At 38.5% G+C, this 19,163-nt stretch overlaps 1 protein-coding gene across 6 annotated transcripts in view; it reads right to left on the minus strand.

Annotated features, from left to right (window-relative positions):
• CTNNA3 (catenin alpha 3) overlaps positions 1–19,163 on the minus strand; it is a 1,563,160-nt gene that overhangs the window by 869,812 nt on the left and 674,185 nt on the right. The gene's annotated exons all lie outside the window — the stretch shown is intronic.

The following is a 19,163-nucleotide window of genomic DNA, read 5'->3' on the forward strand; positions in this document are numbered from 1 at the left end:
GAGTATAGTTGTAGATATACGGGTATCTACTCTCTGTCCTTCCACCTCGCCCCTTTCACACACAGAATTAATACTTCTCTTATTCAAATAATGACCATGGATCCCTGTACTGGGAAGTTTTTACAAACTTCTTATGTCATGTACTCCATAGCATGGAAGACTAGGGAATTGCTAAGTGAATAATTTCCTATTCTATTCTATTCTATTCTATTCTATTCTATTCATATCAGTAAAAATAAGGCAACTTTAAATTATTTTGCACTTTTAAAATCTGGCCCTGGATGGCCAGCTCTAAGGAGCACTGTAAGGCAATCACTTTTTTCAGTAGCCCCAATCCCTTACCTCAGCCTTCTGTTCAAGGTCCTTAGCTCCCAGGAAGCCTACTGTACTCTAACAATTGTATTTTTAAAAAATGGGTAAATCACCCCAATGTTCAGAGCAGCTCAATTTACAATAGCCAAATGCTGGAAGCAACCTAGGTGCCCATCAGTAAATGAATGGATCAAAAAACTATGACACATTTACACAGTGGAATTCTATGCAGCAGAAAGAAAGAAGGAGCTCCTACCGTTTGCAACAGAATGGATGGAACTGGAAAGCATTATGCTAAGTGAAATAAGCCAGGCAGTGAAAGACAAATACCACATGATCTCACCTTTAACAGGAACTTAAACAACAAAACAAACAAGCAAGCAAAATATAACCAAAGACACTGAAATAGTGAACAGGTTGACAGTGACCAGAGGGGAGAGGGGAGGGAATTCCAGGGGGAAAAGGGGGGAGGATTTGCAGGAAGTAGTATAAAGGACACATGGACAAAAACTAGGAGGGTAGAAATGGGAGAGAGGGGGAGGGCTGGGTGGGTGAGCTGGGATGGGAGTAAAAGACAGAAAACTGTACTTGAACAACAATTAAAATAAAAAAAGTAAAATTTAAAAAATTGGGTAAATCACATCAAGGTGTTAATGCCTGAATCATTAGCTCACCAGGGTAGCCCCAGAACAGTGCTGCAGCGAAGAGGTCCAATTACTCTCTGATTACCCCTAATGGGCTCCCTTCTAGAGCTACATTTATTGATTGTGCTGTGTGGTTCATTTACATTGAAGAACTCCAAGGAACAGATCTGTGGCATTCAATGTTGTATTTACTATAGAATGTGATTAAAATTATTTCACTACATCACACAGCAGTCTCTTTATAAGAGCCAATGAGGAAGGTAGAGTAGTTCTACTTCTAAACAACTTTACTTTAAAATATGTTGGTTGCTTAATTGAATTTATTGGGTGACAATGATTAACAAAATTATATAGGCGTCAAGTGTACAATTCTATGTTACATCATCTGCATATTGTATTACGTGTGCGTCACCCCAAGTCAAGTCTCCTTCCATAATCACTTATTCCCCCTTTACCCTCTTCTACCTTCCCCACCTCTTTCCCTCTGGCAATCACCATACCGGTGTCTTGTCTATGAGGTGTTTTTTGTTTGTTTGTTTTTGCTTAATCCCTTTACCATTTTTATCTAGCACCCCCACCCCCCTCCCCCTCTGACCGCTGCCAGTCTGTTCTCTATATCTATGAGTCTTTCTATTTTGTTTGTGATTTTATTTTGTTGAGTAGATTCCACACATACCATATTTTGCCATGTATAATGCACATTTTTGAATCAAATTTTTAGGAAAAAATGAAGACGTGCATTATATGTGGGTATAATTATTACATACCATGAGTATAATCATAGGTGTAATAATCCTGTGTATAATGCACACAGAAAGTGGGTGCATACTATACACAGCAAAATACAGGTAATTGAAATCATATGGTACTCGTTTTTTCTCTGACTGGCTTATTTTACTTAGTAAAATACTCTCCAGGTCCATCCATGCTGTTGCAAAAGGTAAGACTTCCTTCTTTCTAATGACCAAGTCATATTCTATTGTGTAAATGTAGCATAGTTTTTTTACCCACTCACCCACTGAGGAGCACTTGGGCTGCCTCCAAACCCTGGCTATTGTAAAAAACTCGGCAGTGAACATAGGGATGCACATGTTCTTTCACATTAATGTTTCAGGTTTCTTTGGATATATTCCCAGAAGTGGAATCACCGGGTCATAAGGAAGTTTCATTTTTCATTTCTGACGTAACTCCATACTGCTTTCCACAGCGGCCAACACCAGCGCACTGGCTGGAGCCTGGCAGCCTCCAACTTTCCAAGGCCTTTGCACCCAGTGCACACGTCAAAGCACATCTCTCTCGAATGCTTTGTGATTCTAACAATGTCTGTGAAGAGAAACAGATACTGACACTACGGAAAGGAAAAGCCTTTTACTAGAGTCCCAAGTGCTCAGACACTGCATAGTGAACTTGTCCCTTTGGAGCTCTGAAACTCAAACCGAGTCATTTGGTTTCTCTTGTGCCATCACCCTGGCACCGCCGTGCTCCGACAAAGCCCAAAGCTGCTATTCTTCGAACATCTTCCTCGCAGTCCATCTCTAATTTGCTCATATTGGTTCTTCTTCCAGGAGCATTTCTTTACACCAAATCCATCTATACTTTATGGCCAAACGTAACTCTTTCATGAACCATTTTCTGACTCTCAGAGCTAAAGGTATATTTCTTTCTCCCTCAACTTCAACCGCACATTATTATTATTACTATTACTATCAGGTTTTACTTCTACCGTCCTTATCATTTTCTAACTCGTGTTATATTTAGTTAAGTCTATTTATTATTTTTCTTTCAGAGAAATTTTAAAGGGAGGAAACATGATTTACACATCATTTGTGGCCTGAGCATGCTTAAGGCAAGATTTGAGATATAGTACATGCTTGATAATAAATGTCCATTTAATAAATTAATGTGTGAACAAATGAATGTCATATTTATAATAGTCATGGTGAAATTCTAGTATGCTAAACAAGGGATTCTTATTCCCTTATCCTTGCCAAAAATATTCATAAGTGGTTTGGGATATACTTCACACCATCAAACATTGCCTTTATTTCCAACAATTTATTTAGTTCATATATTTCCAACAAACGCTTACCATTCACAGCTATTTGAATGGCCCTACCTAGAAAAAGAAGCACTGGAAATATAAAGGCATCATCTTATGAATTATAAAATCATTCCTAAATTGTAAGTGGCCTTAGTTGCCATGTGCAAAACCTTTATTGAGCTACAACCATTTAATCTTTACCAAACAGTCCTGAGTTCATGTGGAGGGCACACTCTGAATGGCCGTAAGTAATAGGCACAGAGGGGCTGTTAGAGATTTTTCAGAGTGCAGTGAGTTAGCCATCATCCCATTTTATAGGTAAAGACATTGAAGTGCAAGCACACGAAGCCAGAATTTGAATCCTGATCTAATTCAGCACCTCTGTTAGTCACTGAATAGTAATCTCCTGTCTGAATGTTAACTTCCTTCTACACAGAAAGGATGCCTATCTAAATAGAGGACAAGTCGTTTTGCCCTGCTACATAGTGTATACCACAAATCATTGTAAGTTCTTTCCATAACATCGTCTTCTTAAAAACAGACAGGAACACAAAATTGTCACTTTCCAATGGCTTGTTATGTTTGAGGAACTAGGCTAAATACTTCTCTCAACATATTTAATTCTTACAACCATCCTATGAGGTAAGGACTGTTTACTCGTATTCTAGATAGGAAAACTAAAATTTATACACAATTATAGAACTAGTAAGCACAGAAAATGGAATATGACCTCAAGTTTTTCTTATTCCTCAATACAAGTTTTTGACAACTCTACTTTATAGCCTTTTAATCCTTTTTATAATTCTTAAATGTTTCTTCCCCTAAAAAGAAAATTAGATTCCTTGAAATACTGACTGCTTAGAATATTTGTCCTGTCATGGGAAATATTTAATACGACAGTTGGAAGGATCTAGAGGGTAGAAAGAGGTAGTAGAGGACAGATAAAGAGATAGGCTCATCTCCCCAGGTCTCACTAAGCTGTTTACATTTTTCACAAAGACCATCTCTAAGCCAAGTCCTAAAATGACAGTGAATCTTGATCTTTCATAGACCGAAGACCTTGTCCCAGGGCCATTTAGATAAACAAAACATACATCAGGGAAGCAGCCAGTGCCCTGAACAAATTGGTTTGCTTGTCTCTCACCCCAGATCCATGACTTTCAGAAGCTACACGTAATATAAGAAACAAGTCAATATTTTCCAGCATGCTGAGCCCATTTCCTCCCCCACTATTTTTAAGCATAAGACAGGTGTAGAAATCATTTCAGTCCCCACTGAAGGGGTGCACAGCAGCTGTCACACAGCCACACAGCAGCAGAGGACAAAGCTCCTCAGACGCACATAAGAGTTCCGAGGGTTTGAAAAGAGACAGATGCCACTTTTATACACACAAGCTAAGAGATACCACCTTTTAAGGGTTCAGAGAAAGAAGCCATAAGCAATATCTATGTAGCACCCAGAAAGTGAACCTTTTGCAAGCTACCGGGGCCTTGACAATGATTCGGGATGCACCCTTTTGTTTTTCCATTTGATGACAACACAGTCCAGAGAGGTTAATATTGGTCCAGGATGACTGGGTAGAGCTTTGTTAGTCAAACGCCTTGAAACCAAATCCACGATTTCTTTACTTCTTCTACCCTATCCAAATGACTCTAATCTTTTTGCTTTGTTTAGTTTCACTATTTTTGCTTGTTGTGTTTATTTTGTGAGGGTTACTTAAGGAAAGGCAAGTGTGACATAGTACTAAGAGGAATTTTATCCAACACAGGGAATTCTGTACACTGAACATCCCTCTCCCAGCCAAGGCACTCATTTGCTCTGGTAGCTAAAACAGAAAATAGTTATAAACAGAAGTTCAGGGCAAAGAAACTAAAGCAGGTATTCTGCTGGGTTGTGGCTGAGCGCAGCTCTCTGATTCTGAAAGGGTGCCTCTTTTTCTTCATGAAATCTTTTGACTCCTCTGGCTGAGATATGAGTTGTCGAATCACTGCTCTCTGTTTTAAAATGGCCAGTTTATACACAGATCATAAGAGATTTATGTGTTCATCAAACCAAACAAGCACTTGCTCAGCCTTTTTGATGCCAGACTAGATGCTGGTGATACCAAGGTTAAGCGTCTGCCATATAACACACCCCATTTACAATCAAAGAGAAGTGATGCCCTGCTCCCATAGTGCAATTGATCTCAGTCAGTTGTTACTCACTCACTAGCAATCAATTAATTAATCGATCAGCTTGTTATAAAAAGATTTATAAGTACTGCAGGAAGACAACAAAAAATAAGCTTAAAATGAAATGGAGAAGACAAAATGTACTCATATGAAATGATGTCAAAAACAGAATGGTATTTTAATAATCATTATGACATACTGTAAGTACAATTTACAAGTAAGGTAAGATTATATAGGATTATATAGTGTAAATATAGACAAAAAACTTGGAGGGTTCCCTGTAGTAGGTATTTTGAAAATGGAACGATTGGGAAAAATTTTAATAGAAAGAAGAGAGACCATTTTAGAAAGAGAAATGTATTCAATAGAAAAGTAGGTCCAAGAGTGGAGATTGGAAGAACATTAATTTTATAAGATTAGCTTGATTAACTGAAGTGGTTTAATTAAAATATTACAAGCAATGGGAAGAAGGTAACTCTGTGTGTGTGTGTGTGTGTGTGTGTGTGTGTGTGTGTGTGTGGTATTTTACTGCTTGTGCAATAATAGGCCACAATATATGAATAAATCAATTAGTTCTCAGATGATATTCGCACAGTCAGCTGAATCTCCCTATAAATCTATTTCACTTACACCCTGAGTGGCACTGGCTGCGGGTGCACCTGCCGTGTGCATCTAGGGGCTCTTATGCTTAGTTAGTGCTTGCGTCCTGCTAGCTGCTAAGTATTGTAAAAATTATCCTGACTTATGAGTCTACTTTCTCAACAAAGAGTAGGTCATACCATTATGTTCTTCCAGAATGACTTTTTTCTTAAAACAGTCTCATTGGAGATCCATGGTTAGTTATGACTCACAAGAAAAAATTTTAAAGATGGATATAGACTTCAAAGATAGACTACCTCATGAAGATAATAAATAAGTCATATTTCTCAGAGATCTCCCTCCATTTCATTTTTGAAACTTCAAATAGGTATTATCTAGGTTGTGTTTCTAGCATGTTTTATGACTAGTGAGATCGTCCTCTAAGGTAATATTAGACCATATTAGTTGTCTTCCTTTTTTCAGGTTAGCCAAAGGTGTTTGTGGCATTTGCTTAACATAGTTATTAAGAGCACAGGGTCCACAAACAGATTCATGGGTTAAAATCTCAAGCAGAAGAGCTATGTGGCCTTGAATAAATTACCACTCTGAGCCTCCATTTCCTCTGCTGTAACATCAGTGTAAGAGAAGCCACCACAGGAGTTTACAGATATAAATGGTTATTTAAAAAGATTAAAGTGGTGATTAAAAAACATACTAAATGTTCACAAAGTGTTAGCTGTTATTTCCTTTTTGCATACATGCATCATAATTTCTAACTTAAATTGCTGGTCAAAAGAATGGAATCCTCTGTTATTCAATAAATCAAGGCTCACCCAAACATGATTTTTTTAATTAAAAAAAAATAGTTCCCAGCCTTACACCTGAAAAAATATAAACTTTTATTAGTACATTTCAGTACCTGGCTTTAAGAATTAAAAATAACCTGATTCTTAAATAATATGTTTGCATATAAATAATATATTTGCATTTTCTCCAAAATTTGCCTTATGTCTATTTAAACTAGTATTGAAATTAAGGTTGCTGTTTCATACACTCCTCTCCAGGGCAAAGTCTGAAGAAGGGGAAAAACCAACAGAGAAACAGCTAAACCAATTAAAATAACATAACAACATCTGGTCAAAGGCAAGGTTGCTGCGGACAGCAGTACAGACGTGCCCTGCACAATCCATCCTACAAGGAGCTATAACCTAGATTAGAGTGTTAACACTGACCACCAAGGGTGAAGCTTACACACTGGCCATGGTTCAAGAGGGAATATAAAAAACATAAACTTGGCTTCAGTTAAAATTATGTCCAATAGTCTACAGAAGGACAAATTTGGATTATTATGTGCACACTTAGCAGTGCTTACCTCGTGTTATCTTGGCCTAGTTAATTAACTTCTCTGAATCTGTTTCCTCAAAGGCCCTCTATCCTGTTGAAGGGGAACAGAAATGTTCCTTCTATAGATTCTACTGTATATTCTATAGCAATTTGCTATGTGCTAGTGGACAAAGACTGCTCATGGATTTCCCAAGAAACTATTACAATCCGGGTGTGTCCTCATGTGGTAGAACTCAACTGCTACTTTTTAAAAAATTAAATTGTTCAAAGTCTTTCCACACAGCTGGTTAACAATGGCCTTTGGCTAAGAATAGAAAAGCCACTGGACTAGAAATCAGGAGCCATGAATTCTAGCCAAAGCACTGCCATTGGCTTACAGTGTTATTATGTGTGGTTTTCTCATAAACTGGAAGTCATGGGCTAATATCAATTAGGAAAAAGTATCAAGATAATAGATATAAATGTGCTTTGGAAATAATTAGAGCATATTAACATACAGAACAATGAAAGTCCAGATGTCTCATCATATATATGATAATCAAAAAATAAATAGACTTCCGTTAACTTTGAAAAGTAAGCGTCTTTCTGGTTGTCTGGTTGTTTTTTTTATAATCTTAGTGCTGTTTCTCTGAAAAGACTGTTTTTACTGTGAGTCATGTACTATAGAAGACAGGAAAATAAATGTTATGTACATAAATAATCAATGGAAAGTAAGAAAAAAATCATGATTCCTTTGTAGTATCATTGTATCATGTCTCTAAATAATATCTATCAGTTATCGATTATTCAATATGTGTCAAGATCTGTAGGCACCATAGAGATGCATAGTATCTTTTTCTTATACTCATCCTATAATGTAAGTGATAAGATAGTCTTTGTTTTCCTGATGAAGATGCCAACTCAGTAAAATTAATCATCTTGCATAAAATTATGCAACTAGGAAGTTGGGGGAGCCAAGATTTCAACACACGTTTGTTTGGCCCCAATGCCCATGTTCATTCCATGTTCGTTCTCACTGCCTTTCATAACACTTGACACAGAGTCTACATTCAATAAGTATTGATGGATGAATGAATGAATAGATGGATGGATGGGTTGGTGGATAGATAGAGACTGACTGGCCTCTGGAAATTAGAGTCTGTAAGAATAAGATTTAGGTAGCCTAACTAGGCTCTGCCACAATTTGGAGTTTAACTTCTCTTATTCTTCCTCTTCTGCAATTTGAAAACCCCAGATTATAAGGGTTTCTTAGCTGCTTATATGAGTATCAACTATTATTCCTGCTATTATTAATGCTCCTATTGTTCCTGCTCCCTCAGATGATGAAGGATTTGGAATTCTTAGAGCCAATGTGCCTCACCTCCACCACTGAGATCTGCTGAGATCCGATGGTAGGGTCTCTTTCTAGCAAGACAACAGCATGGCATTTGCTATTTGCTAGGGCAAAGTTTTATAATTCTGGTCATGGGGAAGTACCCTGCAGAAAAGGGGTCCCTCATATTTAACATTAAAAGCATCTGACAGAATTTTGCAGAAGCTGCCAAAAATAGAAAAAAAAAAAAAACCACTGTATAAGTCCAGAGCCCTGGAATTTGCTTTTACATAATGGATAAATGAGTATAGAAGGTGTGTGCATATATATGTACATGTGTGTATTCCATTATATGTATGTGTGTATATATTATATATATAATATTATATACTAATATTATATACATTGTATAATATATATACATACACACATATATGTGTGTGTAATGGAATATTATTTAGCAATAAGAAAGAATAAGATCTTGCTATTTGTGGCAACATGGATGGTTCTAGAATGTATTATGCCAAGTGAAATAAGACAGAGAAAGACAAATACATTATTAATTTGACAACTGGAGGAAGAAGCACTTTCTTACCTATTACCCTTTTTACTTTTTGCATGTGGGGGAATGCATCTGCCCAGAGCACCACTTTTTTATTTACACAAAAGAAATACACAGGACAGTGGCTATTGTATAAACCTGTAGGATGTGATGATAACACAGGTATGTGGAGTAAACAAAAATTAGTATGATTAGCACTGTATGTCTTGTCATTTCAAGGCAGGCTCCTAGAAAGCATATTCCCTCAGTCCTTTATTGTATGGTATATGTGTGCTTTGGGGAAGGACCGTGGGTGTGTGGAAGGTGACTAGACAATAGATACATCCGATAGTTTAAAATACTGGAAATATAGTCAGACCCACAATAAATGACATACAGTGTGATTGGTGACAGGTTTTAAGGAGCAGAGGACTAGCAGCCTCAGCATCACCTGGGAACTTCATAGTAATGCACAGTCTTACTGAATCAAGAAACTGTGGGGCTAAGATTGGCATTCTGTGTTTTCCTAAGCCAGGCCCCCTAGATGAGTCGGATGCCTTCTAAGGTTTGAGCACCACTGACAGAATGCTTTGGGAGTAGAACAGGGTCTTCCCAGTGGCAGTGATAGCTAAATTGAGTCTTAAAGAATTATTAGACATTGCCTGCTGTCTTGTTAGCAGTATGGACCCCATAAAACCAATTAATATCCAGATTTAACCAAATCTCTAGATTAGTTCTTATACCTCTTAGCTTGCAGGGTCTGGGCTGAGAATCTTTGCAAGTTACCCAGGCAACAAACAATTGCATTGTTCCCACTCCTTAGCAAGAAAGAGGCAAGCTTTGCAGGCAGCTAGTAAGGGCTGTCAGTTTCCCTCCCATAAAATCTTCTCTGCAAAATGTCAACAAGTTAACAGGCATGGTGCTGTCATTTCAAGGTAAAATTAATGCCTCTTTTAATTTTTACTTGTTTTTTCTGGATACATGCAGAGCAAACCTGAGCACTCTGGCTGTTTTTAACATGGATGCATCTGTATTTTTCCTAAGTGGTTGCTTAATTGGCTTCGACTGAATTCAGCCATAACAGATCACACTCCACGAGGAGCCTGCAAACTGAACCTGTGAGAGGTGCAACAGTGACCACTGTCCTCTTCACTCCTAACCCTTAAGAGACCACATGGAGGAGGACGCTGCCCTCCTAAAAAATGTAGGGAGTTTAAAAGTTTTTTTGAGGAAGTAGTGGAGTGAGACCTCCAATGGATTCACCTTGAGGAAAGAAAAATAGTGGTAATAAAACCATGGGAAGTGGGATGTCTAATTAGAAAAAGAAAAGTGGGAAACAGGAATTAATACTGCCGGTTCTGGGGAGATGAAGCCCATGCTATGTGTTGATCACACATTTCCTCACAAACAATCTCCTGACGAGAAACAGAGAACAAAAACAAAAACTTCACCCATAAGCTTATGAAAACACCGTTTGAAGGTTTCCGCTCTTGATCAATAGAAGCCCAACTTTGTCAAGGGTCCAATGACTACCCCCCAAATCCAGCTGTACCAAGTGGATTTAAAAAGTGTGGCATAACCTGTCATTAACAGTTCGTTAGAATCCTTACTTGCTCATTTATCAAAAAAGAATATGTGAGAGACAAGTTAAAACAGTTTAGAAGAAATAGACCCAAATTGTTATGGGTATTGATGTGATCTTGAATCCAAGAAGACAGAAAGGTTTTTCACTTGGGCAAATTGGAAAGCATATTAGAATGGGGTGTGGTGGCCTAGGACCAAGCCCCAGCATTGGTGCTTTCCAGTGGGATGTCAGTCGGAACTCTGCTAGGAAATAGATACACTCAAAAGAGTATATGACAAAGGGTGACTCAAAAGAGTTAACGGAGCAAACTTTTGCGATCCTGTCAGCAGAGTAAAGGGAGCTAACAAGGATGGTGAAACACTTGGGAACAGCAATAGCAGGCTTCCATGACCACCCTAGGGCAGCAGGCAAGGCAAAATCAAAGTTCCAGAACTGCTAAAATATGTGCTTATAGGAGATGGCCACCAAGAATACAGCCTCCATCAACTTAAACAAGCAATGAGTCTATGTTCTAAATGTTTATATGTAGAATCCCTAACCCCCCAGAATCATGGTGTTATGTGGTGAGTCCTTTAGGCGATGTAAGTCATGTGGGTCCCATAGGATTAGCGCCCTTTCAAAGACACCCCACAGATATCCCTGGCCCCTTTCATCATGTGAGGATGTGAGAAGGCAGAGGCTATGAAGGCCTTTTTCAGAATATGGTATCGCTGGCCTTTTGATATTGGACTTCCCAGCCTCCAAAACTATAAAAAATACATTTCTGTTGTTTATAAGCCACTTAGTTTATAGTATTTTTGTTACCGCAGCCCAAAAGGACTAAGTAAGGTAGAGAAGAATCCTCTTCTTTCTTTTCTTCTGCTGCCTGGGTTTGTGTTTGTTAACCTACATATGGCTAAGCCCAAGCAAAAGCAGCTAGAGGGCAAAGGGAACCTCTGAAGCATCCCATAAAGTGTGTGTAGCCTCTGGGGCCTGGAGCAAGATGGAGAGGGAGGGAGCACAGGATTGCAGGGGCAAACTGCAGTTACTGAGCACACCAGCAATGCACTTCTGATCATGTACCCTTACTGGCCTATAGTCCTAACTTCTAGAAAATTAAAAGTCTGAGCTGGATAATCTCCAAGGGTTATTCCATCTCTAGTATCATCAGTGAAGACTGAATAAAAGGAAAAGGAGGAAAATAAATGTCCTAATTGGCCGAAATGATTTATTGGAAACAGGTAGACTTAGCAGCTAAGCTTTTATCGGTTAACAAACCATAGACCTTTTTTTCTCCACCTGCTTTCTTGTAAGAAAAACTGTCTGAGCCTCAAGGTTATTTAGGAAAGCTTCTGAAAGCTATTAATAGAAAACAAATTTAAACTCAGTCTCTGAAAGGCTTAACTTTGTATATGATAGTGCTGCCCTTGTAGAAAAAAAGTTTTTAAGCTTTTGGTTAAAAAAAAATAGCATATAGCTCAGATTATTACCTATCTCTTTGTCCAAATGTGCAGCTGGTCAGAATTTGCATGTTTCCTAGGCAGAAGAATTCAATAAGCAAGTAAGCGAATCCTGCCCTTTTATTAAATACTTTCAGAAAACAAAACCACAGCAAGCTTTCACTCAACTGGAACCAGAACATAATCCCCAGAGCCAACAGCACATGTTAAAATTCCAGCACCAGAGCTAAAGCCTCTATCCCACTACCCCCGTGGCAAACTACCCTCACATTCTGCCTTTTTGAGAGTCTCTAAAACATGGGCGCTTAAACAAGGGAGAAGGGCATTAATATAGGGGGAGCTAAGATTTGAGGTTCAAAGTGTACTTTCAACACACATTAGTGAAGAAGGGGGAGGTATCTGAAAGTGCTCTTAACAGGCCAGATATCATTTAACTTGTCCTAGTAGTCATGCTTCTGTTTCGGGGCTAGAAAGAGAGTGAAAATGAATTATCTCCTCCCTATGGCCTTTCAACAGACCCTTTTCTTAATTACACACAGCACTGCCACACAGGTCCCGCTGAGCACTGGTGGCCACAGGGTAGATGTTGAAAAAAATCATAATTGTCATGTTCATCCTGCTGCCGTTATACTCACAGACTCAGGGCAAAGGCTTCCAGCAGCAGTTAGCTAAGTGCCCTAGTGCTGCAGATCCATCTTTCTGACAACCTTTTATTCTTTTTAAAATTTCTTCCTCTTTATAGAATTTCATATTTCCAAACCTTCACTGATAATGGTGGCATTCTCAAAAAATTTTCCAGGGCATCCAGCGTCTGCCTGGATTGATACCTGGGAAACTCTCTGAGCTAGGAGTCAAGATAGGATTTCTATTTTTATTCTTGTTTCAATCTTCATGCTCAATGGAGATAATAAAATCTTTCTTAAGCTCATTTATTTTATTAAGAGAAGTCAGGATTATCATTCTGTCTACTTCCATGGCAGTAAGTGTGGAGAGATTGAGAGTTTAGTCCACTGAGTTCTAGGTACTCTGCCCCTGGTTATGTCTAAGATTTTTAGGAAGAGATTTAATCTCTCTGGATCATTTAGAAAATAAAGTGGTTAAAGTAGATGATTTCCACAGCTGCTTGTCCCAATGCCCTCCATTCCGTATCTTCTACTCTCAGTGCAATTGAACTTACTTTCCCCCCTCATAGCCCCCTCTAATATCCAGAGCTCATCCTAATTTCTTAGTCCATTTTTTAATTTTTTACCTTGGCTTTTCTCCCCCTCCAGCATGAAACTCAAGAGTGAGACACTTTGCTGATATTCACAAAGTGTTATCTGTCTTGGTCCCATCTTCTTCCACCACAGCCATTTGGCGAGTCCCCAATCTTGGATAAACTCTGCACTCTCCATTGCTTTGTCCAAGTCTCCAAGGATGAGTTGGCATCATCTCAAGGCGAGTCTATACAGAGTTTATAATTATTTTCTTTCCTAAATTTCATTAATTCAGGTGTGTGGGCATCATGAGTTGACTCTCATCGTTCTTTGAGAAGCATTTTCTTCACCTCTAGCAGACCCCCAAATATATCTCTTGCTCTTCTCCAGCTCACAGGCTTCTCTTTGCAGATAACTTTACTTTTCAGTAAAGGGATTACAATAAAACCATTTTCATAATGATAATGTTTACAATTTAAAATATAGCAGCTCATTTTTAGTGCTAGTATATTAACATAGAAATGATTTCAAAACTTCTGCAAAAGTCACGGGGCATCTCTGTGTTTCTTCATCACTTCCTAGTCAGCTCCATTTTGATTTACAAACCTGACTGCAGATTTAGCTGTCAGACCAGATGTTGTATAGCGAATACCAGCTCAGTCTGACTGGATTTTTCAATCTGCCTTATTTAAAACCCGACAGCAAAACAGAAGTAGTTATAAACTTCAAAAAAGTTTTAGGGCATAACGCTAATTGCTAATTAGAATTATCTTTTCTCAGATAATATGTTGCATGAAATACAATTTAATCATTTGTCAAAGCCTTTAAGAGAAAAGACAGAGAAATACCAGACATTTAACTGAATCAAATATTATAACCTTTTGACATTCTGATAATTACTGAAAGCTTCATTTCACTTCACAAGCATCACTTCACAGCACAATATCCAAAAGAAAAGTTTAAGGGGGAACTGTAAAATAGGGTGGTGTAGGGTCTGTGGTATATAGAAAATACAGAAAACTATTTTTCAGTTTCAATTTGTGGGTGTCATTTAAAAATGAAGAACAGTAGGTTAGATGCATGGACAGTGTTAGTAAAGAGTAGAAGAGAAGGATCTTTAGAAGTCTTGGTAGTAACCCTAAAATAAAGGTGTTTCTTAGCTTTTCTTCTTTTTAAAAGATTTTATTTTAATTATATTTAGAGGGGAAGGGAAGGAGAAAGAGTGGGAGAGAAATATCAATGTATGGTTGCCTCTCATGCATCCCCTGCTGGGAACTGGCCTGCAACCCAGGCATGTGCCCTGACTGGGAATCGAATTGTGATCCTTTGGTTCACAGGCTCACGCTCGACCCACTGAGCTACACCAGCCAGAGCCTATTTCTTAGCTTTTTGTGTGACTAGTTAATCCCATGTACTCTCACAACAATGTTTTCAAATGCATAAAATAAAAAAACATAGAATTACAAATGAATTCAATTACATTAACATCGTTATCACTATTAAAAACACAAATTTATGGTACAGTAATATATGTGCAAATTTATGAAATGTTCAATAGCGAGATCTTGCAGTGAGTCAGATAATTGCCACTATTATAAAAATGATGAACATAAAAATTCTCTTTAAAGCTAGCTGCAATAACTGTGGTGTGTTATGATAATATTGGTGATTTCTACTGTTGTCTATAATCTCTGATCTCCAATTCACCTCACTCTGTCTTTTGAACTCACTCCAAAGTTTTTGCCCCGCGATTCCACCAAAACTGTTGGGTCACCAGTGAACTCTATGTTACTAAGTCTAATGTTAGCTCACAGTCCTCATCTAACTTCATTTATCATCAGTATTTGACACAGTTGATCACTGCCTCCTTCTTCCCCTCCTATTGTCATTAAATTCAAGAACACTACTCAGTGCTGCTTTTTCTCCTGCCTCAATGGCCTCTCTTGTGAAGTTTCCATGGCTGATTCCTTTTCATCTTATAGACCTCTTAATGTGGGAGTACTACAGGAATAGTCCTTGAATCTCTTCTCTTTTGTGCCTAAATTTATTTCTTTAGTAATTTCCTCAGCACTACTAATATAGACATATGCAGATGATTCTAAATCTATACCCACAGCCTGGACTTCTCCCCTGAATTCTAGACGTGTCCAATTATCTACTCAATGTCACCTCTTGAAGGAGTAATAAATATCCCAAATTTAACATGTAAAACCATGATCCTGATCTCCACCTCTACTCCTTCCCCATTAAACATATTCTTCCTCTAATACCCTCTAGCCCAGTTAATGGCATGCTCAGGTCACAGTCTTTGAAGCCATCCTTGATGATTCTCCTTCTCTCTCAAACTTAAACCCAACCCATCATCAAATCCTGTGATCAGACATTCCACATTCTGCCCTGGCTGGTGTAGCTCAGTGGGTTGAGCCTGGGCCTGCAAACCAAAGGATCGGTTTGCAGGGGATGCACAAGAGGCAAACATACATTGATATTTCTCTCCCTCTCTCCTTCCCTTCCCCTCTAAAGATAAACAAAATCTTAAAAAAAAAAAAAAAAGAAATTCCACATTCTAAATATTACGTTGGCCAAAAAGTTCACTTGGTTTTTCCCGAAGGTGGTTCTCAGAGCACTTAGTTGTCCTTAACTTCATTGAAAACAATTCTGTTAGGCTAAATTGTGACAGCTGTCATATTAGTGTACATCAAAAAAGCTTATCAAAATTGGTGAATTTTTTTTTGTTGTTTTGTTTTTGTTTTTTTTTTAATTTTATTTAGTTATTTTTCAAGTACAGTTTTTTGTCTATTTTTCCCATCCCAGCCTCCCCTGCCCCTTGCTCCCCACCTCCCTCCCATTTCCTCCCCCCTTAGTTCTCGTCCCTGTGTCCTTCCTATTTGTTCCTCCAAATCCCTCCCCCCTTTTCCCCTTAACTTCCCTTCCTTCTCCCCTCTGGTCACTATCCCCTTGTTCTCTATTTCAGTGTCTTTGTTTTTTGGGGGTTTTTTTTTTCTGCTTACTTGTTTGTTTTGTTGTTTAGCTTCCTGTTAAAGGTGAGATCATATGGTGAATTTTTGTGTAGCCATTTTGATATTAAAGATGGGAGAAAGTATGTGTTTTTGGCATATTATGCTTTACTGTTTCAAGAAAGGTAAAAATGCAAAAAAAAAAAAAAAAAGATTTGCGAAGTGTACGGAGAAGGTGCTATGACTGATCCAACAAGTGAAAAGTGGTTTGTCGAGTTTCATGTTGGAGATTTCTCACTGGAGGATACTCCACATTCAGGTAGACAAGTTCAAGTTGATAGTAATCAAATTGAGACACTGAGAACAATCAACATTCTACCATGTGGGAGAGAGCCGACATACTCAAAACATCCAAATTGATAGTTACTGGTAAAAATGTAAAATGTGTCTCCTATGGGAAAAACTACACAGACTTTTTGCCCAAACCAATATAACCACAATCTGGCATCTTCTTACCAACTCTACTACTACCAGTCTGGTTCAAGCCACTAATATTTTTGACCTGGTTTATAGCTTAGTGAATAGATAGATTAGATATATAGATATAAATATATAGATATAGATAGATATAGATTAGATATAGATATAGATGATATAGATATAGATAGATATAGATAGATTCAGTGAGAACTGACCGCACCACCCACTACTGCCTCCCTGGTTCATTACAGGCAGGCCCCTTCTGCAGGGCCTTGTCCCCTTGCCTGCATCAGCTTCCCCCAAATGTCTACATGACTTGCCTCTTCATCTCTGCCAAGTCTTTATCCAGATGTCTTCCTCAGTAAGGCTTCCATGATATCCTCTATTTCAAATTGTTTTATTTTTCTCTTTGCTTTATTGTTCTCCAGAGTAATTATCATCATGTAGCATAATACATATGTACTTATGTCTTTATCTCTTTCTCAGTAAGATATGCTACAAGAGCAAGGACTTTGATCTGCTATATTCACACATACAGCCCCAGTGACTGGCATAAAGCATGCATTTAGTAAATAGTTGTTGAATAAATGAGTGAATGAATGAAGTTCTTTGGGATCTTCTGTGAAAGCTAGCACATTTATCTATTGTGGTAAGAAACACGCACAGTTCTACTTGTCAAAATGGTGTAATACTTTATAGATTAACTGATTATTTTAAACATGATATTTGAAATGAAACCAAGCGAGTGCTTGGTACTTGCTATAGAAATATCAAGAGCATTGTCGAGCAACTGACAACCTCAGGGGATAGTGCAGTCACTAAAAGGATGCTGCATAACGTCACAGACAGAACAAGAGCTTGCAGACAAAAAGACATAGCCTTGAATTCACCTCTGCCACGTGTATATTAGGTGATGCTGGGAAATTATTTACCTCTCTAAACCTCAGTTATTTGTCTGTAAAATCTACAATGTTACTAATGTGTCTTAAATGAAATTACATGTGCAAAGATCCTGGGCACTTGAAAAGTTTCTTGCTCCAGTCCTCTCCACATGCCTATTACCTTCCAAGGAAAAGCGGGTAAATGATAAGGTATTTAAAATGCTCAAACAAATGTGCGAACAGGGCAGAAAGGACTGGCATCATAGGAAGTGTCAGTCACCTCAGGTGGCGGTTGGGTAGACAGGCTAACTGGATTCACTGTAACCCTGACAGTGCCCGTGAAGTGATATTCAGGCCCCATTCACGGTGAGGTACAGGGAGGTGTAGGTGGGGTCTTAAACACACCTCGGACAGTAGTTTGCCAAGACTCTGTCCACGAGGAGGAGCAGAATGAGTTGGTATCATCTGAGGAAAGCAACACTGTCCTATTCTCAAGGATTTATTGTCCAAGAGACTTTATCAGTGTATAGACATTGAATAATTTTTTAAAGATTTTACTTATTTATTTTTATAGAGAGGGAAAGGGAGGGAGAAAGGGGGAGAGAAACATCGATGTGAGAGAGAAACACTGATCTAATGCCTCTTGTACGTTCCCTAACTGGGGACTGCACCCACAATCCAGGCACGTGTCCTGACCAGGTATCAGACTGGCAGCCTTTTGCATTACAAGATGATGCCCAACCAACTGAGCCACAACAGTTAGGGCTAAACATTGATTTTTATCCATAGCCAATTCACAGGAAAAGCTTGTCATACTCTTTTGGGAATCAGTAACAAGATTCTTCCTTCTCCTTAGACACACATAAGAAGGTATGCAGAGTCTGTAATGAGATGTTTTTCTACCTTCAGTTCATCTAGAATTCTCAGATACCAAGGAAAAAATAAGTAGAAGTACCGTGTTTTCAAAAAACACTCTACAGTGGCTCTCATACTTTACATACTTTTTAAAAACTGGCACAAAGATACTGTCTCATGAGAAGACAAGAAAACCGATAAAATGTTCATTAGCTGGTATCGATGGTAAATGTTCACAAATTAGAACCAGGACTCCTATTTCCCGAGGAGTTTGCCTCGTCCGGGAGCGGCCTTGCCTTAGACTAAAGGAGACGCTCAGAGACTTTCATTTTTACATTTGTGCATTAAGTGTGTCTGTCAGGTGACTTTTGACTCACTTGGGAGAAACTGCCACCTTTGATGACTACCACAGGACAAAGTCACGGTTCGCCTGGATCCTGCACTTGGTCTTCTTCTCTTATGAATGTTCATGGTCCTTCCCTAAAACGGTTAAGGCGGCACAGGACTTGGAGGGAGAGATGAGAGAGAGACAGAAGAGGTACAGCCTGCAAGGCCAAACCAGCTCTCTGATTACCAGGCTTCACCCTTCACACATCAATCAAGTCAAATCAAACTGCAGAATTAAACCTTGCCTAGTGTGAAAACCTGTGCTTAGAAAACATTTAACAGAAGAATTAAATTTTCAAGTGAAAATTTAAACCTTATTAAAAAATTTATAAAATAGTATGAGTGCTAAAATAAGATTGTCACATTCCACCTCTTGAATGAAGACACACGAGCAGCCCTGGCTGGTGTAGCTCAGTGGATTGAGCACGGGCCTGTGAAC

Source organism: Artibeus jamaicensis, unplaced genomic scaffold (genome assembly GCF_021234435.1).
Source record: "Artibeus jamaicensis isolate MK-2021 breed Jamaican fruit bat unplaced genomic scaffold, CSHL_Jam_final contig_332, whole genome shotgun sequence".
In the NCBI taxonomy this organism is placed as follows: Eukaryota; Metazoa; Chordata; class Mammalia; order Chiroptera; family Phyllostomidae; genus Artibeus; species Artibeus jamaicensis.